The sequence below is a fragment of the Amphiura filiformis genome, chromosome 15, assembly GCF_039555335.1.
Source record: "Amphiura filiformis chromosome 15, Afil_fr2py, whole genome shotgun sequence".
Lineage (NCBI taxonomy): Eukaryota > Metazoa > Echinodermata > Ophiuroidea > Amphilepidida > Amphiuridae > Amphiura > Amphiura filiformis.
Window position 1 is genome coordinate 41,058,779 of NC_092642.1, and position 23,495 is coordinate 41,082,273.

Sequence of the window (23,495 nt, forward strand, 5' to 3'; positions counted from 1 at the left end):
GAGTGCGGTGGGGTTTCATTGCTGTGTCAACTTTGTGTTTTTGAATACTCTTTGGATACGTTCCGAAAGGCCGCTTACATAAGGAATGACCACCATGCCTTTGCTCTTTTCCTTGGCGGTCTTGCTTTTCTTTGATCTCAGTTTTTCAGCATCTTTGGTTTTCTTATGCAATTGATTTTTTACTCTTTTTTTTATACAATTTTTTAAGGCTGCACGCACTCGCTCTTCTTCTTCTTTGATTTTATCTTATTACACCCATTTTTTTTGGTGGAGAGGGTGTTCTGATTAGAAATTTAGATACTGGTCAGTATGTGCTGGTTTTCGATAAACTTAGAGTTTGATAGATCCATCTGGTTTTCTGACAATCAAAGTATCTAAAAAAGGGATTTGACCATTTTTTCCCCTCTTCAAAGGTAAATTTGATGCTCTCTGTTTCGTCGACAGATGGTCAGTTAGGTTTTGTACTTGACACCGGAAACCACTCAAACTTGTTTGCCGGGAAAGTGGATCAGATGACCAAAATCAGTCTTACCTGATGAAGTCCTCCGACGTGTATGACGAAATATTGCAGTGAGTAAAATTTTACTTGGTTTCGAAAAGCAAAAATCCAAAATGTTTATTTATTGAAAAAACATGATGAATCTATTCAACGAAGTTAGAAATGTTTACTAATTTATCTTTTTAATATTCTTCAAATTAAAAAAACAAACAAAAAGTATTATTTTGTTTCTAATCTGAATGATAATGAGACAACAATGGGTATGCAAGTAGTAACACTGCTTATTATGCAGTCAACCCGACAAGACAATGGGATGGTACATTTATATAATATCTTAAATACATATATAGTTTAGCTTTCGTCTATTCTATTCTATTATTTTTTACTGATGCAATATGGAAGATTGTAAGCATGAGTACTTTTAAAAATCACCCGATGTACCACGGAGAAAGCGGATATTTGAATTGCACTCACTGTAAATGTGTTCCAATTATATTAATTCCAGTCAATACATAGCATGTGGCCCCGTCAAAGATTGAAGCTGGGCCTCATCCTCATGAACCACAGTGAATACTCTAACCACTGCGCCAACCCATACATGCATGCACATAAGCCAGCGGCTATTACCATCACCATGGTAACGGTGCTGACAACTATTTCTTTTGTCATTTTTGTTTTGGTATATGAAGCTTAAAACTGAGCAACCTTTTACCTTTGAAACTAGGTTCCTTTAACCATAGACCGTGAAGACATGGACGGTCATCTGTGGCATATCCTTTGAAGCTATGATCGTCTCGCACAAACACAAAGGCAAGATAGTCTTCAAACCTGCCATCGAATCGATTTACCGTACAAAAGGTCAATAACCCAACTCTCGTCCACTCAATTGCATTATCAGTCGCAATCCAACTGAATTTTGCGCTCGGAGCATCCGTGTAAGTGTGACGTTGAGACCAAGGCTTATATAACGCAAATTGAAACTCATTCAATGCCAGAGTAACAGGTAGTGTTAGATAAATTCGAAACGGTGAATATATGTATTTATTTAATTAACTTGAAACTGCAGCAAATAAGGGGTTTTACCGTTTCATTTCTTGTAACTATAATTGTTTTGCGACAACAGAGTTTACATTGCAGTCGTAACTGTGTCAGAGACAACGTGTATACTTCGATTGAATACCGCTTCTTTCAAACACGCTGATCCAACAGGTGCGAGTGAGACGTACATGGTTTCAGTCTAAACGCAGGACAACCGATCTTTTGTTCTGCTTAGTCGCGCTAAAAGTCGATCGATACATGTTAAAATCAACACAATTCCGAGATACACCTTTTGCTATGAAATTTATTTTCTCGGTCAAATATAAAGCAAAATTTTTTTTTTTTCTTCAGTAATGTCAAATAAAAACATAGTGCTTGGATGAACATTTTTTTAAAATCCTGGTGTTAAAATTAAGCATCAAATTGTGTCTTTTAGTGTGATATTTTGATTTTTATAGGCCTTTAGTTCGCCCGTGAGCTTTTTACAGAATTCATTTTTTAGCGTCTCAAACTAATATAGTTTGCTAAAGAAAGATATTTGCCACCTCTGTAAAGCACATCGTGTGGGTCTATATATTATAGTTTTGTCAGAATTTCCGTTTTTATTTTACCCTTTTCCCCTTTACGCTCCGAAAATGTCAAAGTTAGTACTTTACCTCGAGAGCAACCAGCAAAAATAATCGATATTTCAATTGTTGTCAACCCAGGTCCCTTTTCCATTGAAAACCAGGATTGCCTGACCAGCGATTTGGTAGCCCAAATCCCCAATTCTGGTAAATGAGGTGGATTTTGGAAATTTGCTCCCGTGATAGCCTGCAATTTCAATTTATAGGGGCTATGGATTCCATGATTTATGAAAACCATTTTGTCTGTCTGTTTGTTTGTTTGTTTATTTATTTACCTAGGATGAGGTCCATGGGAAAATCCACTGTCCAAACCTAGAAAAATTCGCGTGTTATTAGAGGGGATTTTAATTTTCTGTCCCTCCTATCTCCAGGTGAATTTTGAATCGCGGGTTGGCATTTTCATTACACCCTTCAGACTTGCGTTCGGGTTTGTGTAGGCCTATTTGTCATAATTTAGCGCTATAGGACCTACTTTCTAAATGTATAGCTATAGCCGTGCTATATAAATATTATAAGGTACCGGTATGTAATATTATGTAGGCCTATGGGGGTGGGGTGGGTACTCAACACATTTTAACCATGACTTACAATGCAAGGCTCATTGTTACCATAAATGATTTTTCCTTTAGGTCATTATAATAGGTTGTTATAAACTTCCGTGTTTAACCTTGTATTGTTTTGGCTGCTTCATTTAATATGACTTTCGGTGGGTTTAAGCAATTTCAAACAAACACAAACAAAAGGCACTATACCGAAACACTAGGTAATTTCTTTGCTATATTGAAGTTCTGGCAAAACTGTATCCAGGCCGGGCACCCAGAGATATCGATCCACAATGCTAGTATTTCACTCGTGGATTTTAAATTTTTTTCAGCTGGTAGTCAAAAATTATGGAATCAAAACGGAAATTCTGACAAAACTATGATATATCGCTCACGGTGATGTGCGTTAGAAAGTTGGGAAAAATCCTTCTTTAGCGAACTATATTACAATGAAAGACTAGAAGGTTGAGCAAAAAAAAGGCTCACGGGCAGAGTTGAAGCCTATCAAAATCGAAAATCTTACACTAAATGACTGAATTTCACGACTAAGTTTAACACTAAGATTTGAAAAAAAAATACAGTATCAAGCATTACAGTTTTTCCTGACATTTACTAAAAAAATGAAAATTATTGCTTTTCATTTGGCCGGGAAAAAAATTTTACACTGAAAAGGTGTAACTCAAAATTTTGTTCATTTGAATACCAAATTCGATCGTTTGTATTGCCTTATTAAATGACTGAGTGAGCCTTGCAGAACAATAACAATCGGTTGTCCAGCGTCCTAACTGGTTTTAGCATAATGTGGAATTTCTATAGAATCACTATCCAGACGACCGTCCATCTCTTCACGGTCTATGCTTTAACACATCTGCGTTGGGATCCATTATTATTATCATTAATGCCGAGAAGCATGAAATAACGATTACCCAATAGAAACTGACTCTCGGCTGTCTTCACCGAATAACGTTAAATAATAGTAAACGTTGATGTTAAAATAAAACGTCCGTTTGAATAACCGTATCACTACAATTATACCCCTTTCGGCATTTTCCATCATCTATTAAAATAACCAGAAAGCAGAAAGCATATGAACTCAAAGACAAAGAGACACAAATCTGACCACAGAAGGGAAGGGAAAACAAAATACAAATTATGAGAGACATTAAACAAGTTCTGCTTAAAACCTGAACTATAATACATGTGATTGTTCAGATTTGCCTAGATGACCTCAGAATGAAAACAAGATTGGTAGTAAGTATGCAACAATTATAATGTTTTTTACGCGTTTCGTCTGCACAGGGCAGAAAAATAGTTAACATATTCTATCTCAAATAATATTATATCAGCACCAATTCATCAATGGAATGTCACTTGACATAGTCCTCTGTAATAAAGCATTTCACATCGGTTTGAACTCAAGTATTAGTTTAAGGGTACACGATGTATTGTTGATCGAAGCAGCCAAAAAAACGATTTCACTATCTAAATCAATATATTATTGAAAAATAACACTTTGATGTTTTACAGAAGTTCAGTCTACAAATCAAATACTTTGAAAATTTGCTTGATTTATTGTTGTTAATGAGTTATGTACGTTTTACAAAAGTGTTGTTGTTTCAGCCATATAATTTTTCTACACATTCGCTATGAAATGATCAATGCAATTTTGCCAAAGTTCACTAAAATTCGAAAGATGCTGTGAACTACCAAATCGTAACAGTTTAAAATAGTTGCTAACCTTAAAGATTCAGACAGTTATCTTATTTCTAGTATTCCTAATAATATTGCCTGTATGGAAAGTTTGTAATGTCTTGATAAAGCCCTCATGATCTTCTTCTTATGCAGACAGATGCTGAACACATTAGTGTCTGTTGAGTCGGGGATGAGTCTTCATTCAAATATAATTCAATTTGATTTGATTTGGGTTGTCTCCAAAACTTATCATTTTTGCCCAACTTTGACCTCACAGATGAATTCGTCAAGTAGACGCTCAACGAATAGGCTATGATTTAGCCTGACGCTAAGCTTACCCAAAAACAAATACCCGCAACAGTTTTTGATTATGTTTAGCTCAAACTGTGGAATTTAGTAGAGGAAATATGAACCTGGTGCGTTGGTTCTAGCATGGTTCTAGCTAGCTATTGTTTTTAACAGAGGGATTAAAAGGTTGGTGACATTTTGTAAAATATATTTGTAGATTTTTAATACGTATCGTAAAAGTACGTAAAAGCAGGATTAATAAAAAACCCGCAATAATTATTATACTGCGGTTTCCTCCACGTAAAATTATGATAGAGAAGTTATATATCATACGGTGTTGCGTCTGGTATAATAAATATTGTACATAAAACTCATCTACACGTGTGGAATTTTGATAATGATGGTTATTTTCATGTTTTATACGTCATCACACGTTTGCAGCTGTTTTTAGCATTTTTTTTTGATCACAGAAGAGTTTTAATACATTTTACTACTTTTTATGAATACTAATCTTGGTTATTAAATTTAAGGAGTGTGACTAGATCGACAACCGCATCTATCATTTTACTCATCACAAAAAGAAAAGAAAGCTCCTTATAGATTATCTAATCTTTCGTTAAAATTGTTAAAAGTAACACCGATTGGAGTCAATAGAGGACCGCACCAAGTGGTGTTATTTTTGACACGTTGTGTGTTATTTTTACACTCTTGGTATCATTTTTGACACCTGGAAGGTATAAAAATTACACCAAAATTGTTAAAAAATAACACCCCTTGGTGAGGTCCTCTATTGACTCAAACCGGTGTACATGTTACTTTTAACACCCGCGTGTTTGCAGTGTACAACTGAACATTTAATATTATTTACAGCAAAGTCCTTGGACAAAAGAAGAAGGTGAAGAAGAGGAAGAAAAAAAGAAGAAGAAGAGGAAAAGAACAAATACAAGATTTAGTACAATTAAAATGAGAATTTGTATTTCCTTCTCTTTATAAAGAAGTGCTGGTACATTTAAAATGCAAATCAAAGCTCGAGTGCTATTGAAATTCTCTGAGTTCATTTTATATATGGACTGATAGCATCCACCCTGAGGACACCAAGTGAGAAATCGGATCTCTCTCTTCATATTATTCAAACCAGAGGACTCAATATAAAGTAAGTCAGAATAAATCTTCATGCTCCCGAGGAAAATAAGAATGTCATCATTAATAAACTTATCCAAATTTCAATGTTTTGGAGAGCTGACAAGGAATACTGAATAGTTTAGTCTATTTTTAAGACCGGTATTTCTACAAATTATTTTACCAAGAAAATATAGCAAAACAAAAAATGTTTCACACCTTTCAATGTTTGCAACACTATATTCATGCCAATAATTCAAATCGTGTGATTTAACACAAGATCCACCAGAGTCACGAGACACCCAGTGATCTACTCATCCACCCTACACCTATCCCTCATACATGTATATGCATACACAAACCTACACACCCCCACGTGTAATCGCCTCCAAACGTGGACGCTGTTGATGACCATGCAAACGTGGTCGTCTGAATCCGTACTCAATCGACATACCGAGGACGTTTTCCGCTATTTTGTTTGTGTATTTTTTTGTATTATGGAATTTAACATAGCAACTGCGGACGTTATTTCTTATATACCGATAGAGGTCGTATTTCGCAAATACATTATACATGTATTTGTGGTCGTTTGCAGGCATCCAGAAACCGAGGACGGTCCCACATTGCAGGGAGGTCCGTGGTTTGAATGTAAAGTGCGAATGTGTGTCCTCGTTTGCTGGCAAAAACAAACGCACATCACCCACCCTACACGCACCCCACCCACATACACCCCTACTCGCTTACTTACTCGTACTTACCCACACAGCCTCGGAAATAGGCAAACCAGACATTAAAACAACACTACAACAGAAAATCATAGACAGGTAGACAGACAAACTGACGGACAACAGGACAAGACAGAGAAACAGACAGCGAGGTTCTTTTATCCCTCAATTTTAATATACAAAAGGTGAAGTATGACGTGTTTGTGAACTCATGCAAATTGCACCAAGAAACCAACAAATGAATTGACGTAATCATCGGACCATCCTTTGCACTCATTTTAGTGATTTTACAACCCTCGGTGTAAGGCGGGCCATCACACTTGGTTTGTAAAACACCGTGGTTTGTAAAATTATGAAGCCCCGAAATTGTTTTTATTGTTGCATAAGGTAATGGGTCTCAATAAAGTGAGATCTTTGTCAAAATTGTAGTTGTACAAAGTACTTTAATTTGGTCGTCATAATACCTAAAACTATTTTAAATTTGCACACAATATTGTAACATGTCATATTTAGCTAGGTGTAATGAAAGATTACTTCAAAAATTGCTCAAGCTGTCAAAATGGTAGAATGTAAACGGAGTTTAAGGTGACCTTTACTGGTAACTTATAATACAAGTCAGAGAAAATGACGAAAGATGTCAGTATTTCACAAATCAAAAGCAACTTTCTAGGCATTGTTGACAGGATTCTTCAGGTAAGAAAGTTTCCTATTACTAAGATTTGCGGTTTGTATGTTTGAAGATGAAAACTAACCACAGGGCACGTTTTTTGCATTGCGTTTAGAAATTTCAATCATCACGACAGATCGTAAACAAATCGTATCTGAGTTTGAATGAGTAGTGTGAAATGTTACACAGTTCCATATTTAGGCAATAGAAATAAATTAGTTCGATCTTTGGATCGACCATCGATGTTTGGTCGATCCTTATTATTTATGAAATCAATTAATTGACCATAATTAATTGTGATAACATATAAATATTTGCCTGTTTTGATATTGAAAATTATAAATTTCTGAGTAATTTGTTTCTGTTGTAAGAACAAATAGAATGGCCTACGAACAAATAATAGGTCTTGTGCGATTCTAGAGACATTTTTCAAAATATATATGATGAAAAAAGGTGTTTTTTTCCTGCCCATAAATTAGGGACTGTTTAGAATAATAGATTCTATCTATAAATAATACACAGGGCCACTTATATATTTTGCATAAATTTACTCTTCTGGGAATATGTCAAGATGCCAATAGCTAGTCTGAGGTTTTTAATGTATGAACTAGTTTATTAAGAAATCTGCCCTAATTTTTGTCTCTTGTGCAATTGATGATGACAATAGGTTAAGGTGGTACTACACCCCCTGATAAATTTTGCGACTAATTTTGAATTTTCTCAAAAATTAACTACACATTGGTAACAAAAGTTATGTTTATTATAGGGGCAAAGCATGCAATTACTTCACTGAAATTTCAATGATTCAAGACAAGTGGTTCATTATAATTATAGGTTAAGAAATGAGGTACATTCTAGCGGTACCTCTTTTCTTGTCATAAATAACGTACCGCTAGTCTTGAGTCAATGACATTTCATTGTAGTAACTGGATTCCTTGCCCCTATAACATACATATCTTTTGTTACCAGTGTGTTATTTTTTTTGAGAAACATGCAAAAATAGTCACACATTTATCCAGGGGTGTAGTACCACATTAAGAATTGTGTGAATTAAGTAAGAGCGTGTTTTCAAGAACCTGATTTTCTTCTAGTGCTTTCCTAAAAGCTAATGCAAGCGTCAACATGGTAGATATGCATTCTGTCAAACATGAATTTGTAAATGAAATAATCATAGACATAACAGTTGTTCTCCAGAACAACTTACGTCGAGGTCTGTTAAAATAAAGATATCCATCAAATTTCAATAATTATGGACATACCGCATCTGAAACTATTGCAACATATAGGAACCAACTAATTTGTAGGTTAATGTTATAAAGGTCAAACAATTGTTATTAAGAAAATTTCATTTGGAACCTTTCATTAAATATTTAAATATCATTAATAATGTTCAATATAAGCATCATACGAATTAATGGACTTAATTTATTAAAAGCTGCTTTATCATTATAGGGTCAAAATGTTTAATAGTGAATCTACATTTTTTCTAATCCGTTGGTATTATTTCGTATAGGTTTTAGCTTCTCTAATTTAAATCAAAAAGTGCAAAATCTGATTTTGGTTCTTCTAAAATAACTTTATCTATTTTGCAATACCATCATAACGTTTAATATCAGCAGATATTTTAACAATTGGTTCGTTTCTCAGTCTTATTAAATATTTATTTATATATAGCATATCAATTCGTAACGAATCCTGGGCGGATTACATGAGTAAATAATCAGTTTGTGCAGCTTAAAGATGTTCTCTACAGAATGGTCTAACTGCACCACCGGCCACCGAACGACTCAACGACATGTCGCTGTTCTCCAATAGCTGCTACGTGTCAAATATGTATAATACATTATATTGCATTGTACATATTTAACACATAGCAGCTATTAAAATCACAAGGTTTACAAGAACAGCGATTAAAATTATGCTCTAACCGGCGTTGTTTGCTATAACGTACGCCGGTTAATCATGGTTTCCGAATTCGATAGTCACACGCATAACAAGATACGGACGAACTTTTATTTTACGTGATATTTGTGTCTCTACTAGATTACTTATACGCTTGTTCACTTCATTATCAAATTTATGCTTCATCCAAAAATGCAAAAAATTGAATTGGTATAGAACATTTATACGGAACAACCGGACATTATTGATTATGTTGTGGCTTACACAATAGAGAAACCAAAACATATAAACCAGACACTGACATACAGCACATGTGGTGACACAATTACTGCATCTGTTGCGCTGTGGACAACAGTTTAACCATATGTGATGCGATCAAGCAAAATCAGTCGGAACTCGGAAATATTGATTTTGAGATATAGCCAAACAAAGGCAATATTTCCTTTTGTTTCCTATTGTTTTGGAAGCGCTTTAATTGCTCATATCTTTGGAACTGGTTGTTCAATTTCAATGGGGGTTTCTGCAAAATCCAACTTTGTAAATCCTTTTTACTATCCTATAAGAAACTGAAAATTCATTATTGCCGAGTTCCGACTGATTTTGCTTGATCGCATCACATATGATCGTCTTCTGATGTAGCAATGAATCGACGATTTGACGCCAATATCTAAATGTCTCATTTAGACAATGATGGCGCTATTCTAGGAGAATGAGGTATCACAGACATTGATTAGCAGTAACTTCATCTGGTGCTTACGGATTAAATCACGTTTCACCGTTGTACATCACCTTTTAACAACGATGCGTCCGCGTTGTCTGCGTGATTTACTTCGCGAGGCAGCTTTGCTAAAGATTGTATAATTATCAGGACTTACAAAATATATTGATATCAGCAATAAAACTACAGAACGTCAATGTTTAGCGGCTAGCCGCTACCTCCAAAATGCTGAATTCAACTTGTTCTAGGCATGACGAACTTTACGCGCTAACCCGTACCGCGCTTGCGTTCGCGTATATGCTACTGTAAACCTGTGGATTCATCAGGGATTAACAACGGTTGTATTCTATACAAAGGTATAAGAAGAGTTGTTGAAATCTCTTTGAACAACAGTTTAAGGGTTGTGTAAAGCTATATCAGGTGGGTAGGGGTAAAAATAAGATTATTGCCATTTTGACCAAAACACGTACGCATTTATGATTTGCCAAACAGAAACTAACAGAATAACACCTAAAAGTATAATTTTTTGATCATTTTGCATAAATACGACTTTCCACGATTTACAAAATGTTTGTACCGGGTGTGCCTGTTGTCAAGTCGATGACAGACACGCGTGCCAACCTTGAATATTTATACTGAATTGTGATGTAACATTCCGTACAGAGGGTATTCAATACGGCGTGACAGAGCCAGTATCATTCAAATAAAAGTCTAGCCTCCATAAGATAACAATAAAACAAGTAATAGGTATGACTGGTCGTGGAATCGATCTAGAAACCTGTCTCGCTGTCATCTTTGGCTACAGGGTGTCACTTGCATTTATTATGGAGTGCAGAATTAACCATCCATTTGTTGCCAAAATGAGTAACATGTAATTGCGGACATAGCTAGTTCTTGCTCTGAGCCCTCGTAATATTGAAAACACATGAAAAAGGTCACTTAATCCAATATCAAGAATTATTCAGTGTTTCAAGCTCTACATCTGTGCCAAATTTGGTGTAGGCCTATCTCTTATGACAACTGTATGATTTCTACACATAATTGCAAAGTAGGCCTACGCGATAGTGATAAAGCAGCAATGTCTTGTGCTTATGAAGCCTTTTGCGCTGTAAGTTACACACATGCAATTTTTACACGTGCAAAACATCCAGTTTTAAGAATATCAATATCACGCCAAAACGAATGAAGTTTAATTTGCAATGAAAGTAACACAATAAGTAGGTGACATTTATGCCTTTGTTTTTCACGTACCGTACTCAACTTGAAATCAAATACAATGTTGATTAATGTTTTCAAACACGGTATAGATCATTCTGGAACACCCTGTATCTTAGAACCGTCCTTCAACACAGGTGACAGTGTAATTGTTATATTGTTCCGGTCCATTTATGACATAGCCTTCCTGATTTTAATACACGATGATACAATAAAACACGAGATCGGTTTGAATGGTTGTGGAATCAAACTAGAGACCTGTTCCTTTGTCACATTAATAGACCTGATAAATCAAGCGGAACGATTTCATGACAAATCCTTTCACAGAATTGACCGTGTTTCCAGCGCTGCAGTGTTGGTATTAACTTTGGGCTTCTTATGAATTGATTGTCAATACATTACAGGTATATACATTAAAACTCAAACGGGAGAAAGAATCGCGCATACGCACGTTAGAACATTTTAAACATTGTTTTAAAATTGTATATTACAATTTATTTACATTAACATTGTACCCTAAATAACATGGACATTTGGGTGATATATTGATGTAGTTACGGGCCATATTTAGTGCCGATTTGTCCCAATTTGCTTTTGACTTGCCTGGCAACACTCCATAAAACATGGCTTGTCGTGTGAAGAATCTTGAAGACAAAGTTGGAGACCCATAAGGAATTATATTTGTTCTCAAACGGAATCATGATAATAATCGTAAGTAAAAGTAATTAAATAACATAGCGCTATTAGCTCGCCTATGAACCTTGGTATTCGTTAGTTAACCGGATAAATAACTTTGGCAAAACTGACAAATTTGTACCAAAATTGGCGTTAACTCGTTACTGTCGAAAATGTACAAAATATGGCTTCCGTGAATCTAAACAAATTGATATTTAAAAATTGGTTAATTGTATTACCATAAATCGAACATGGACATGTAGGATGGTATCTCTAGAAGTCTTTTGCCTAAAAATTGGAATTTTGTTGAATTTAGAGTAACAAAATAACATGCGCCAGTCAGTGGTCAACGAGAGTGTAAAATCAGGTAGTATTTTGTGTATTGACGAGCTTCGAACATGCCTTCGTTGCATTCCGAAGTCGCAAATATCTATCATAATTCTTATTTCAAGGTCCTGTAAATACCTCAGCAAAAAGATAGGGTCATTTTCGGACTGCTCGAAAAAAGTTCACCTATAAAAAACTTCGTGGGCTGTTATGCGTCGTTATATGTACAGGCATATTTGAAGAATTTCCTATCAACTAATAATATTAAGATTGCTAAAATATTAATCTAAAGACTTCATTCTTTCATGCGCACCATAAATTTTGCACCTGAGATAGATATTGCTAGGCAAAATTTCACAGCAAACATGGCAGTTTTCTCCCATTTCGGAGATATTTGAGACAATACTGCCCGACCCCTTAAGGCGGTTGTGATGGCAGAAGCAATATACTTCTATTTTTAGGCATTTAACTAAAAAACTGCCATTTACGTCCCCTTATTTCTTGTTCTTTTTGGAAATGAGTCAAGGAAGCCAATAATTTCAATTCTATTTTCATAGGTCGTGCGATTAAGGTTAATACATGTAAAAAGGAAGTTATCGGCGTAGTGTTTCCCCATCCCGAGAAATATCTTGCACATGGGGCGGACCCTATAATATATATCAAGATCTCCTTTATATAGAAACTATACCATTCCTAGTGTGCCAGTATTATTTATCTCAATATTTGAGTGCAAACACCATTAGTCTATGCTCTCCTCCGACACAACTTAAACATGATAATACCTATAAATAATATGAACGTCTTTTGATGTAGCACAGATCTCGGTTTATACATGTAAACGTGCAGGGACTTAGCCTAGTAAAGAAATCTTTTACTGCAGGATTATACCGCTTTATTCCATTTCATACACTTTAAGTGGTGAACATTGTATTTGGCTGTGGGTTGCAGTTGACTGTCATGTACCCAGGTTTAGGTATTAAGCTGATGAATTGATGATGAGACCTAGATGTTGTGTTGCGCCTGATGTTGTGCCTGTCCTTGTGAGATGAGAAGATTTAAGCGAAGTACCGTCGTCAACAAAATCAAGATACGTTAGTACATGCATCGGTTGCATTCTTCATTATAAAGGTAGTATATGAGTACAATTTTGGTTCCGGAACTTCCCCCTGCAGTACCGAAGGATACCTGAACGGTTCTGAAATGTTGCCATCAACCATAACAGTAATCTTGTAACTTAGCATTGACCAAGGACCCTTGAATACCGCAGTGGCGGAGAATTGAAAACACGTACACTCCTGTTAAATGAATCAAAAGCCTTCTTAAAGTCGATAAATGTTATAGCGTGTGGAAGTTGGGCTGTTTCCATGATTCTTCTAAGGATGTGGACTTGCTGTGAGCAACTTTTGCCTGGACGGAGTCCGGTCTTGTATGTACTTAATTATGGGATATGGTCTCTAATTCTCATCAACAATACCTTGTTGTATAGTTTTGCAGCAATATCCATCGGTGTGATCCCTCTATGAGGCCGAGGTCTCCTTTCGTTGTTAATGGAACAATGACGTCACTGATCAGACAGAATATTGTGTTGTAAATACCTCAACATAGAATTGTGTATGATGCATTGGCTATAACATCCCTCCACCTTGGAGTGCTTCTTGAAGTAATCGCACAATATGATACCTGTATTGGATTGGAACTTCTTCTGATGTAGCGATTCGACGATTTGCCGCCAATAATAATAATAAAGTTAATATTTTATAATAGACAACGATGGCGCTATTCTATTGGAGAACGAAGCATCAAAGAAATTAATATGCAGCACATGTGCTAACAAAATTACTCTATCTGTTGCATTTTGGACAACAGTCAACCATGTGATAGGCCCTACCCGTTAATGATATGAACGTCTTTTGATGCGTCAATGATTCGACGATTTGCCAATATATCAAAATCTTATACATTTTACAACGATGGCGCTATTCTAGGAGAACGAGGTATCAGACAAGCAGCTTCATGCATTACATGATCGTAAGTACGTAAAGATGCACTTAAACTGTCGGTTCAAAAAATTATCCAAATATGAGAAATAATTCCAATATTAGATGACATACATTTCCCCTATTATGATTTCGAAGTTAAAAACGTACTATTTTGCATTCGTTGGTAATTTTATATTTAAAACCAAATATTGGAAATGGTAGTAAATATCAACCAATCCTAAGGTATTAACGGATATCTAAAATATTATCGGCAAATTTCAGACTATATTGAAGGATGATTTTAGAAATTTAAAGTGAGTGTCTTATTTTTTTAACGAATTTGACACTGTCTTGAATTTGTCCACTGTAATGCACCCACATAGAGGTACTACCCCCGCCGAAAACAATAGGTAAACTATAAAGCGAGCCGCTAAACTTAAATTCGTAGATCTTAAATCTGATTCAAAATTTGTTTGCTTCACTTATTTGCCCATTTTCCAAATTAATTGGGGTGACCCGTTGCATTTGTGTGGTGGTTATGTCTCGAGATCAAGACCCCGTGGTTTTGTCATTTTGTTCTCGTGAAAATCGCGTAAAAGCTCATGATATTTAGCTATCTTTAAAAACCTTAATGATGATTGTCCTACTTTATAAATATACAAAATTCGGAGAGCTGATCTTTGTTAGAAAAGAATTATCAAGCACGAATCACACGGTTTTATTTAGAACAAAGTCATATTGACCATAAAAACGAATAAAAAACACCCGCCTCTCAAAACGCATTATTTAAAATTCCCGCGCCGAAATAATCTAGGGCAATGGCGTCATGGTTATTTGTGCTCAATTGTCGACATCCTTTATTGTAATACTGGGACGTCATTGCCCCAAACAATTTTGGTGCCCGGGAATTTTGAATATCGCGTGTTGAGAGACGGCTGTGTTTATTCGTTTTTATGGTCAATATGAGTTTTGTTTTAAATAAAACCACGGGGTTTGTGATTGATAATCATTTTTCTAACATACAAGGGATAATGTTTTGATTGCCGGAGACTACATTTAAAGGTATGCGCTTCAAAGCCACTAGATTTGATTTATTAAATGCTTTATGGGGTGTACCCTGATTGGTGACTGCCTATTAAGTGTGCCTTGTTTCGTTTGCCATGAATGTGCACTTATTGTTTTACATTAAATGTCATCGATTTATATAAAATCATTCATATATAGGAATGTGCACTTTATTGTTGACATTAAATGTTATGCAGTGCTTATAAAATCCATCATATCCATTGTTTTATTGATTTGGACATTGCGCTATACTATTCAGCAGTCTAAAACAGTTTCAAGATAAATTATTAGTGGATCAAGTTTAAATTGAACACAATTTTATAAGACATATATTTAGGGTTTTTTGTTGTAATATTACAATTTTTTAAACTTTGTTAAAATAATAGTTTACTTGACTTAGAGACAAATGGACCAAGTTCTTCTGAACAATGGGAGAGCTTGTACTGCTTAACTCCTCCGCTATATAGAAATGATTCACCAAAGTGCCAAATGCTCCAATGGTTAATGTTGAGGGCGTTGTGCAAGATTCGCTTAACTCTTTGAGCAAAGGACAGAGAGAAAAAAAAGGACATACTTAACAATGATCATTTCCTTGTTGATATCGTATTCTGCCTGAAGATGGAATGTGCATGTAAATGTGCCACAAAACAGGACAAACAGACCTATAGAATAAGATATTTTTATAAAGCACCTTAATTATTATTATTTGCTGGTTACCTTTTCTTCTGAGTCATTATTATTACGCATAGAGCACCATAGTGATCACACAATACAGGCGACCTACAAACCTCACCTATTGTTGGCAATTTTAATGTGATAGACTAGTTGATGGAAAAGCATTAAAGTAATGGGGAAAAGCTCAAATTTTACTCTCTAATATATAATAAAGAGGTTTTTTCTAACAATGCTTCTTTGAGTGCTAAAATACGTCTGCGCTGCGTTAAGTTTTGTCAAATGCTGTCTACGATGGTTGTCGAGAAGAAAACACATCTTTTCATGTTTACAGTATTCATATTTTAAATATGAACGAATTTAATCAAGGTCAGCATCTTGTGGAAAATGTATTTTCAACATCCATTGAAGTTGCCAACAATTCTACACGTAATTGTCGCTAGAATCGATTATAATTTCAAATAATGCTGAAAGAGGTGTTCATTTATTTTTGGTATTATAAAAATGCAATATCACCTTATATTGAATTTTGATTGAAGTATGTTAAAAAATAATGTTTAATATTTTTAAAATGTACTTAACAGGAAATTGAGTCCAACAGTAAATTGAGTCCACTATTCTTAATTACTTTGGAAAATTTCTGCAATTTCATTGGATATTGTTTCTGGTATACCTCAATGAGTAAATCATAAACACAGCTCCCACCTGACTGATTGAGTGATCATGACTTTGAGCGCAATTAATTAAAATCAATAAAATGTAGGTGAACGTGTAGAGATTTTTAGCTACATCGTGATACCTTACTTGTTTAAACATTTGGCGCGATTCAAATAGTTGCAGCGTCATTAACTGTGTAAAGGATATGTTTAAATGGACATCGACCACGCACAATGCTTTCTGAAGCGAAAATACCGCGGTCAGCATGGTCAGTTACCGTTACTATTTTACCGTAGTTAACATTTGAATTAGGGAGCCCGTTTAAGCAACTGTATACGTGGTGTCCCGCCTATTAGGGTTAGGGTTAGGGTTAGGGTTAGGGTTAGGGTTAGGGTTAGGTTTAGGGTTAGGTTTAGGGTTAGGGTTAGGGTTCAATATTGATCGGAGATAGGGCCTATATAAACCTATCCGACTTCACCATTACTGCGGTGTCCCCGATGTAAAACTGCGGTGTCTCGAGGTCGGGGGTTCCATCCATTATTTATTGTGTGCTATACAGAAGTGTACCCGGGAATTGTACACAGCAGTGATATTCAATACACAATCATGAGTATTGAATTAGGAATTAAATCTCCGCTCTGGTACATCTGTGTTGCCGTCAATAGAGGGCCAAATACAGTAAACGCTTCTCGGATTGGTGTATACGTATTAACTAGTAATATAGTGTATCGTGTATATACGCTTTATTCCGTAATCAACAAGTATGATAGAAAGACGGCTTTCTGGCAGAACTACTCGTAGCATAGTGGTATAGCGTCTGACTATGGATCGATATGTTGTTGGTTCGAACCCCGGTCAATCCTTGGTAGAATTTTAAATATAATATAGTTCGTTTCTTTTTGTTAAGTAAGAAGAAATACTTAGTAATAATGGCATGTGGAATCTAGCCTCATAATACATGTAATACTATACATTATGTATTATAAGTTTCTCCTATTCAAATGTTAACTACGGAAAAAAAATTCGCTACCGGCACACGCTGACGGCTACTGACTTCAGGTAAGTGGAAACTCATGCAAATCTTTAACAAACTTTCAAGCATTTCAAGTATTAATTTCTCGATCATTCGTATATTTTTATGCAAATTTTGTATCAAACTGCAGCTAACAAATGTTTCCATATCTCAGTTTTACTGCATTTATAAATGTTTAAACACCCAATCAAAGAGGGTCTTTTAATTCCTGTTGTGCGAGGCTGAAGTTGCAACACTGGCAACTGGACTGATTGATTTAATATCCAATGTAAATCAATCAATCAATTCATTTGTTTGCTTTTCTTAATTATAGTTATAGATACAAACATGTTTTAATGCGTTTTAGAATAAGAGTAAGTATTTCTTTGCCTCTGTTGGGCATTCGTCGTCTCACGTAATGACGATACTGTTATTTTGGGCACAAAATAACTTTGGTTCTATATCATAAGAATATCATGTGTTTTATGAACGGATAGGGTAGCAAGACATGGGCTAGAAACAGTGCTTGTATTCTCCAGCTCTAATAAGAAACCCTTATATTTTGTCGGCAAGCGCGTCATTATGATTGATCGCTTTATATTATCAGATTCTCCGATTCTCGCTTGCAACAAAATGTGCTCCTCAAACACCCATTTGGAATTGAGTGGATACGTTGGGCGAAATATGATCCCTTTCATTTTTTGTTACTTTTTGATGTTTTTTATTTGAATAAAATGCATAAGCAATATGTATGAAGGAATAGAGAAGAAAATCTGAAATTGTAATTTACCAATAATGTGTATGCTTTCCCTGTGGAATAAAGGGTTCTTTATCTGCTACCAATCCGTTGAGGCAGCAAACTTTACCTCGTGCATGTCAGGTATAATCTGCTTGTTCGATATTTTTTATCTATTCAGTGACCTTTAAAATACAAGATTTTATCAGCTTTAACATAGTACGGTAAAATTATGACGAAATAAATAAAATATGTCTCTAATTCTATTTTTCTGAGATACAGAAATAATACAATTTACAAAATTGTCACATTATGAATACGTTGAGGAAATGGTTACTAAATGTATACGCTGACACCAATGCGTTTTGTTTTTAAAAAGTCACTAAATAATAATCTGTGTGAGACTTCCAATTACAAATGGTAAAGTCGAATTAATGAAACAATGACATTATAAATAGTGACCGTACACCACGAATGAGCCGTAAATGTCCTCAATTGTATTCTGAGTTACAGTGTAAAATGGGCATGAAGGTCATATTCATAGGTACCTCAATTTGGTGCTACGTGTACCTCATTTAATGAGATACACGTAGCACCAAATTGAAATACCTATGAATATGACCTGCATGCCCATTTTACACTGTAACTCAGAATACAATTGAGGACATTTACGGCTCATTCGTAGTGTACGGTCACAAAAACTGTTTACGGTGTTTCTTTATCGTATGCAACGACGAGAGACAGCTCCCCTGACGGCGTATTACCAAATTCTATTTCAGTGTTTATTCACAAACAAATTCAATAATATGTGAGTGCCAATGACCCTGTTGGCATGTAAAAAGAGAAGCGTTATACCCACGCAGGTATAGGATATCAGGAACCTTGCAATTTTCAAATGAACCCATATTGAACAACCACCATCCAGCTTCGCTGTTCTTTGTTTCAGGAGAGTTTACTTCAAACCCGCGTAACTTGATTTCGCTTATCAAAACGTATCGGAAATCGTCTCAAGAAAGAAACCCTGGCGAGCAAGTTGCAACATAAATTGCTCTTATAGTTAACACTCAATGGGCAAATAAGGTACGGTATCATGGAAAAAAATACATGTACCAGCAATCAGCTCTATATCTGATATAGCAAACAACCAGAAATAATCAAATCGGATAATGAGGTGTATTAATATTTTTCTATATATCTTGGTGTCCATGATCTTTGTTACCAGGGCCGAATTTACCTTTTGCTGGCCCCTGGGCAACATGATTGGCCCCATGTGTCTTCGCTTGAAAAAAGTTCCCCATGTTGAAGCTAAAAAGGTCAAATATGGTTGAAATTTGAACAAATTCTTCGGCAGCTCGCGAATTTGGCACTTTTAAAGCTGAAATGGTTAAATATGAGATAAATTATTTAGTCAAAATCATACACAGGCAAATTTTGGCCCCCTCTAGGTCGTGGCTTCAAAATGGGCAGTTACCCTCCTTTTGAATTGCAATAAAACAGCATTGACCACTTAAAAATCCAAGATGGTCGCAAATTTTCAAGATGGTCGGCATTCATTGGTGATCATGCATGTTGAAAGCAGTGACCATCTTGAATTGTCATATGAATAATGTTGATTTCCTTATAAATGAGTCAAAGGGAGGCTAACTGCAAATATTTACGCTTATGAGCTCTAATGATCATTTGATCCTTTGTATCATAAAAAAATTGGCATCTTGAAAAATAGTAGCTATCTTGGATTTGGGATTTTTCTTCTAATAGGTGACCAACAAGGTGGTGCATGGGGTGTATGTGCCAATTCTGTTTGCTTATATTGTATTTCTACTCTGCCATTGTCAGCAATACTAAAAAGGTAACCATGTCAAGGTTGTTTGATGGCATGTAAAATTGAGTCATTTTAAAGTAAAGTTGAACAATGATGGCGCTATTTATCTTAAATCTTATTTGCATCTTTACAAAGGGTAGACACTTGTATTATGGTATTAGAACAACAGAAAGAAGACTAACAAATGGCAAGAAAATTTTCAAAAATTTTTTATCATGAAATCTAAGCAACCCATACTATTTGGTTAATTTGAATATAAAATATGTGTAAATAGCGCCCTCAATTTACACACAAATGTAAAGTTTAACATGGTGAATAATTTGATAAATAATTTGAAAAATAACTAAAAAATATATGTGACGTGTCATGTCAAAAGCAGACACTTTTGGGCAGGATCGTAAATGGAGAAATAGCCAAAAATCTGCCCGGGGTGATTTTTTATTAATATGGGTTTGTTGCGAATTTGTGATGTTATTAATGTTAAAAATATTGTCTGATAGTTTCAAACCGGAATATCACTGGCATCTTGAATTTTTTGAGACATTTTCAAGGTAATTCCTACTCTCAACATTGTCAATAATATTTCTAAAGGCCGATATCTCAATTTCCAATTTTATAATACCATAGCTTACGAACTAAATATCTTCGCTTAGGAATGTCCGATTTCATTGGGGAAAACGGCGTTGTGGAGCAAAATATCTCATGTAAGATATGTAAAAACCTCGAAATTGATAACCTGCCCAAAAGAGTCTGTTTTTGACATGACACGTCACATATGTATATTGTGTAATAGCTGTTGGCAATGTCCAGGTCTAAATTGAACATTATATAATGTTTTGTTAGAAAACTTAAAAAATAGTCACATCACACAACCGTGATGTTGTTACACAGGGATAAAGAAGAATCGCGCATCGCACTCTAGCTTAATTAAACATGAACTTACAATAGAAACATAACATCCATAGACGGATAAACCAGAGAAAAACTCCGGAAATACCTGCCTGTGAGGGGACTTGAACCGAACCCTCTCTGGGGTTCTAACCACTGAGCTACACAGACTGTCCCTGACAAACAGGAATCAAGCCTGGTTGTTATTCTAAAAAACCCAGAAAAAATTATTTACCAAGTGCAACCAGAGAGAGACTGACAAGACGAAGCATTGTTGAACGTGCAGCTAAGCAATACGATATTATCGTCTCAAACGAATAGCCTGAATATGACAAAACCTATCCGCACATACTCAATCATCAATACATGTTATAAGCCAGCAGACAGAAAGTGACCAATTTGTGAAATATCTTGTGAGACACCAGACATTTTCTTGACCGAACAGGTATATATATAATGTCAAGGTAATATAGTCACAGCCTTTTGTCTTGAGCCACGAAGTGGGAACAGAACGTAGCTATCACAACATCGTAACCGTTTCCACTTGCCAAACTTGGGTTTGCACCTTTTCGGTTTGAGATACATCATATATACATGTGAATTGATTTTGAGCATTTTTAAATTCTTATACCATTGCCCCCTGTGAATTATTACCCGCTCATTACCCACATATCGATATCGCCATAACGTACGATGTTGAGACTATTACAAATGAATTATTGTTGAATTGTATCTCATCAAATTATTGCTTGGAAAATGTATGGAATATGTAAAGCTACACAACGTCATAACATAACTAATACTTCACAAGACAACCTACTACAGTAGTGTTTTCTGTTCAACAGTCCTCGTCGTTTATGAAAAATATTATATCTATTTCTAAATAAAAATATAATAGAAGAGAGTGTAAGTGATGGTTTGTATTGTCTAAAGTGTGTCACTTGATCAAAAATAAAAAGAACTATTCAATGGATATGAGAACGTATTCAAGACTTTTGTTGTCATCAACAAAACCAGGACGATTACTATGACCCATGAGTATCTAGACCCGTGCTTTATTCAAGATAAGTATTATTTGTTCACGGCTGTAATTTTGAAAGTTTTTACATTTTCTATGAGTTGCAAAAATAATATATACAAACCATTGTTTTGCCAACCTGTTCCAATCCCAAATAAACTGCCGTATATGATCAGTTCACAAAAGATATGCGACAGTTAGGGATTCGATTAGCTGCTAGGGTTGCGATTTAAAACCGATATGACCTTCACGGTCACGGAACAAAAGCGTCACCTTGGTCGATGCTTTGCATAACACGCATTGCGTGTTGAAAAAACGCGACGCGTGAAGAGCGTGTTGCGCTCGTCAAGCACAAATTGTGCAGCAGTTGGCGCGCCAAAGAAGTATTTACACACGCATTGCACTGAAATAATATTATTCTTATACCTCCAGTTTCCGAGCTCTATTTACGTTGTACTTCTATGTGGACAGACTGTAAGTTATTTCGCCAAGTACTACCAGAATTTCAAACATCTGCAGAGTGATGAGACACCGCAATGTTGAACGTGCAGCTAAGCAATACGATATTATCGTCCGAAACGAATAGCCTGATTATGACAACACCTATCCGCACATACTCAATCATCAATAAATGTAATAGGCCAGCAGCAGACAGAAAATGAACATATTTGTTAAAATCTCAAGGAATCGGATAACACCGTCCGCACAGTATTTTTGTTGGACCTGAGAGCACATCAGACATATCAAATTGCATTCTGAATACTCGACATGTCCTTCTGATATCAAATAATTTTGATTTTTTTGATCACGATATAACACAAATTTTATGGCAAATTATTAAAATTAGATATTTTTGATATTTTTGAAATTTAACAGTCCTCAAAGTAAACTTTATATAATGATATGTACTTAACGTGTATGCAGCTGGGAGGAAAAGCCGCCCATCATTTGTCCAAAATTGTTTGAAAAAAAGGGAATGGGGGTCAATGTGGCCGCACATCCCCGTCACCCGTTTTAGTGAGTGCCATCCCCGGGTGTCAATCAATCAATTCTGGACTTCCCACCTCTTGTTTCAGGTGCACCGCTTTATGCGTGAATGTCACTGGTCAATACGAAAGGTCAAAATTGTCATCAAATCAATATCAAACATAAAGTACACCATTTACTACTTAAGCCAAGGTCTGAGACTGACTAATTATCCTTATTACCGTCATTAAGTACGTATTGAGATTATTATTCTTGAATTATATTGTATCTCATCAAATTATTATTTGGAGTAGGTTTGCAACATGCAAAGCTACATGTTGTCATAACATAACCAATAATTCTCAAGACACCCTATTCTCTGTTCAACAGTCCTCATCGGTTATGATAAATATCTTGATCTGTTTCTAAAGGTTTACTAAAATAATAGATAAGTGATGATTTGTATTTTCTTGAGTGTTATTCTCGAATATTCCGACTTCTAAAGTGTGTCACTTGACTAAAATAATAAGAACTATTCACCACAAGTAGTTTGATGAATATGAGAACGTTTTCAAGATTTTTGCTGTCATAAACTAAACCAGGACAATTACTATCCCCTGCCTCACTAAGCTTAGACCCGTGCTTGA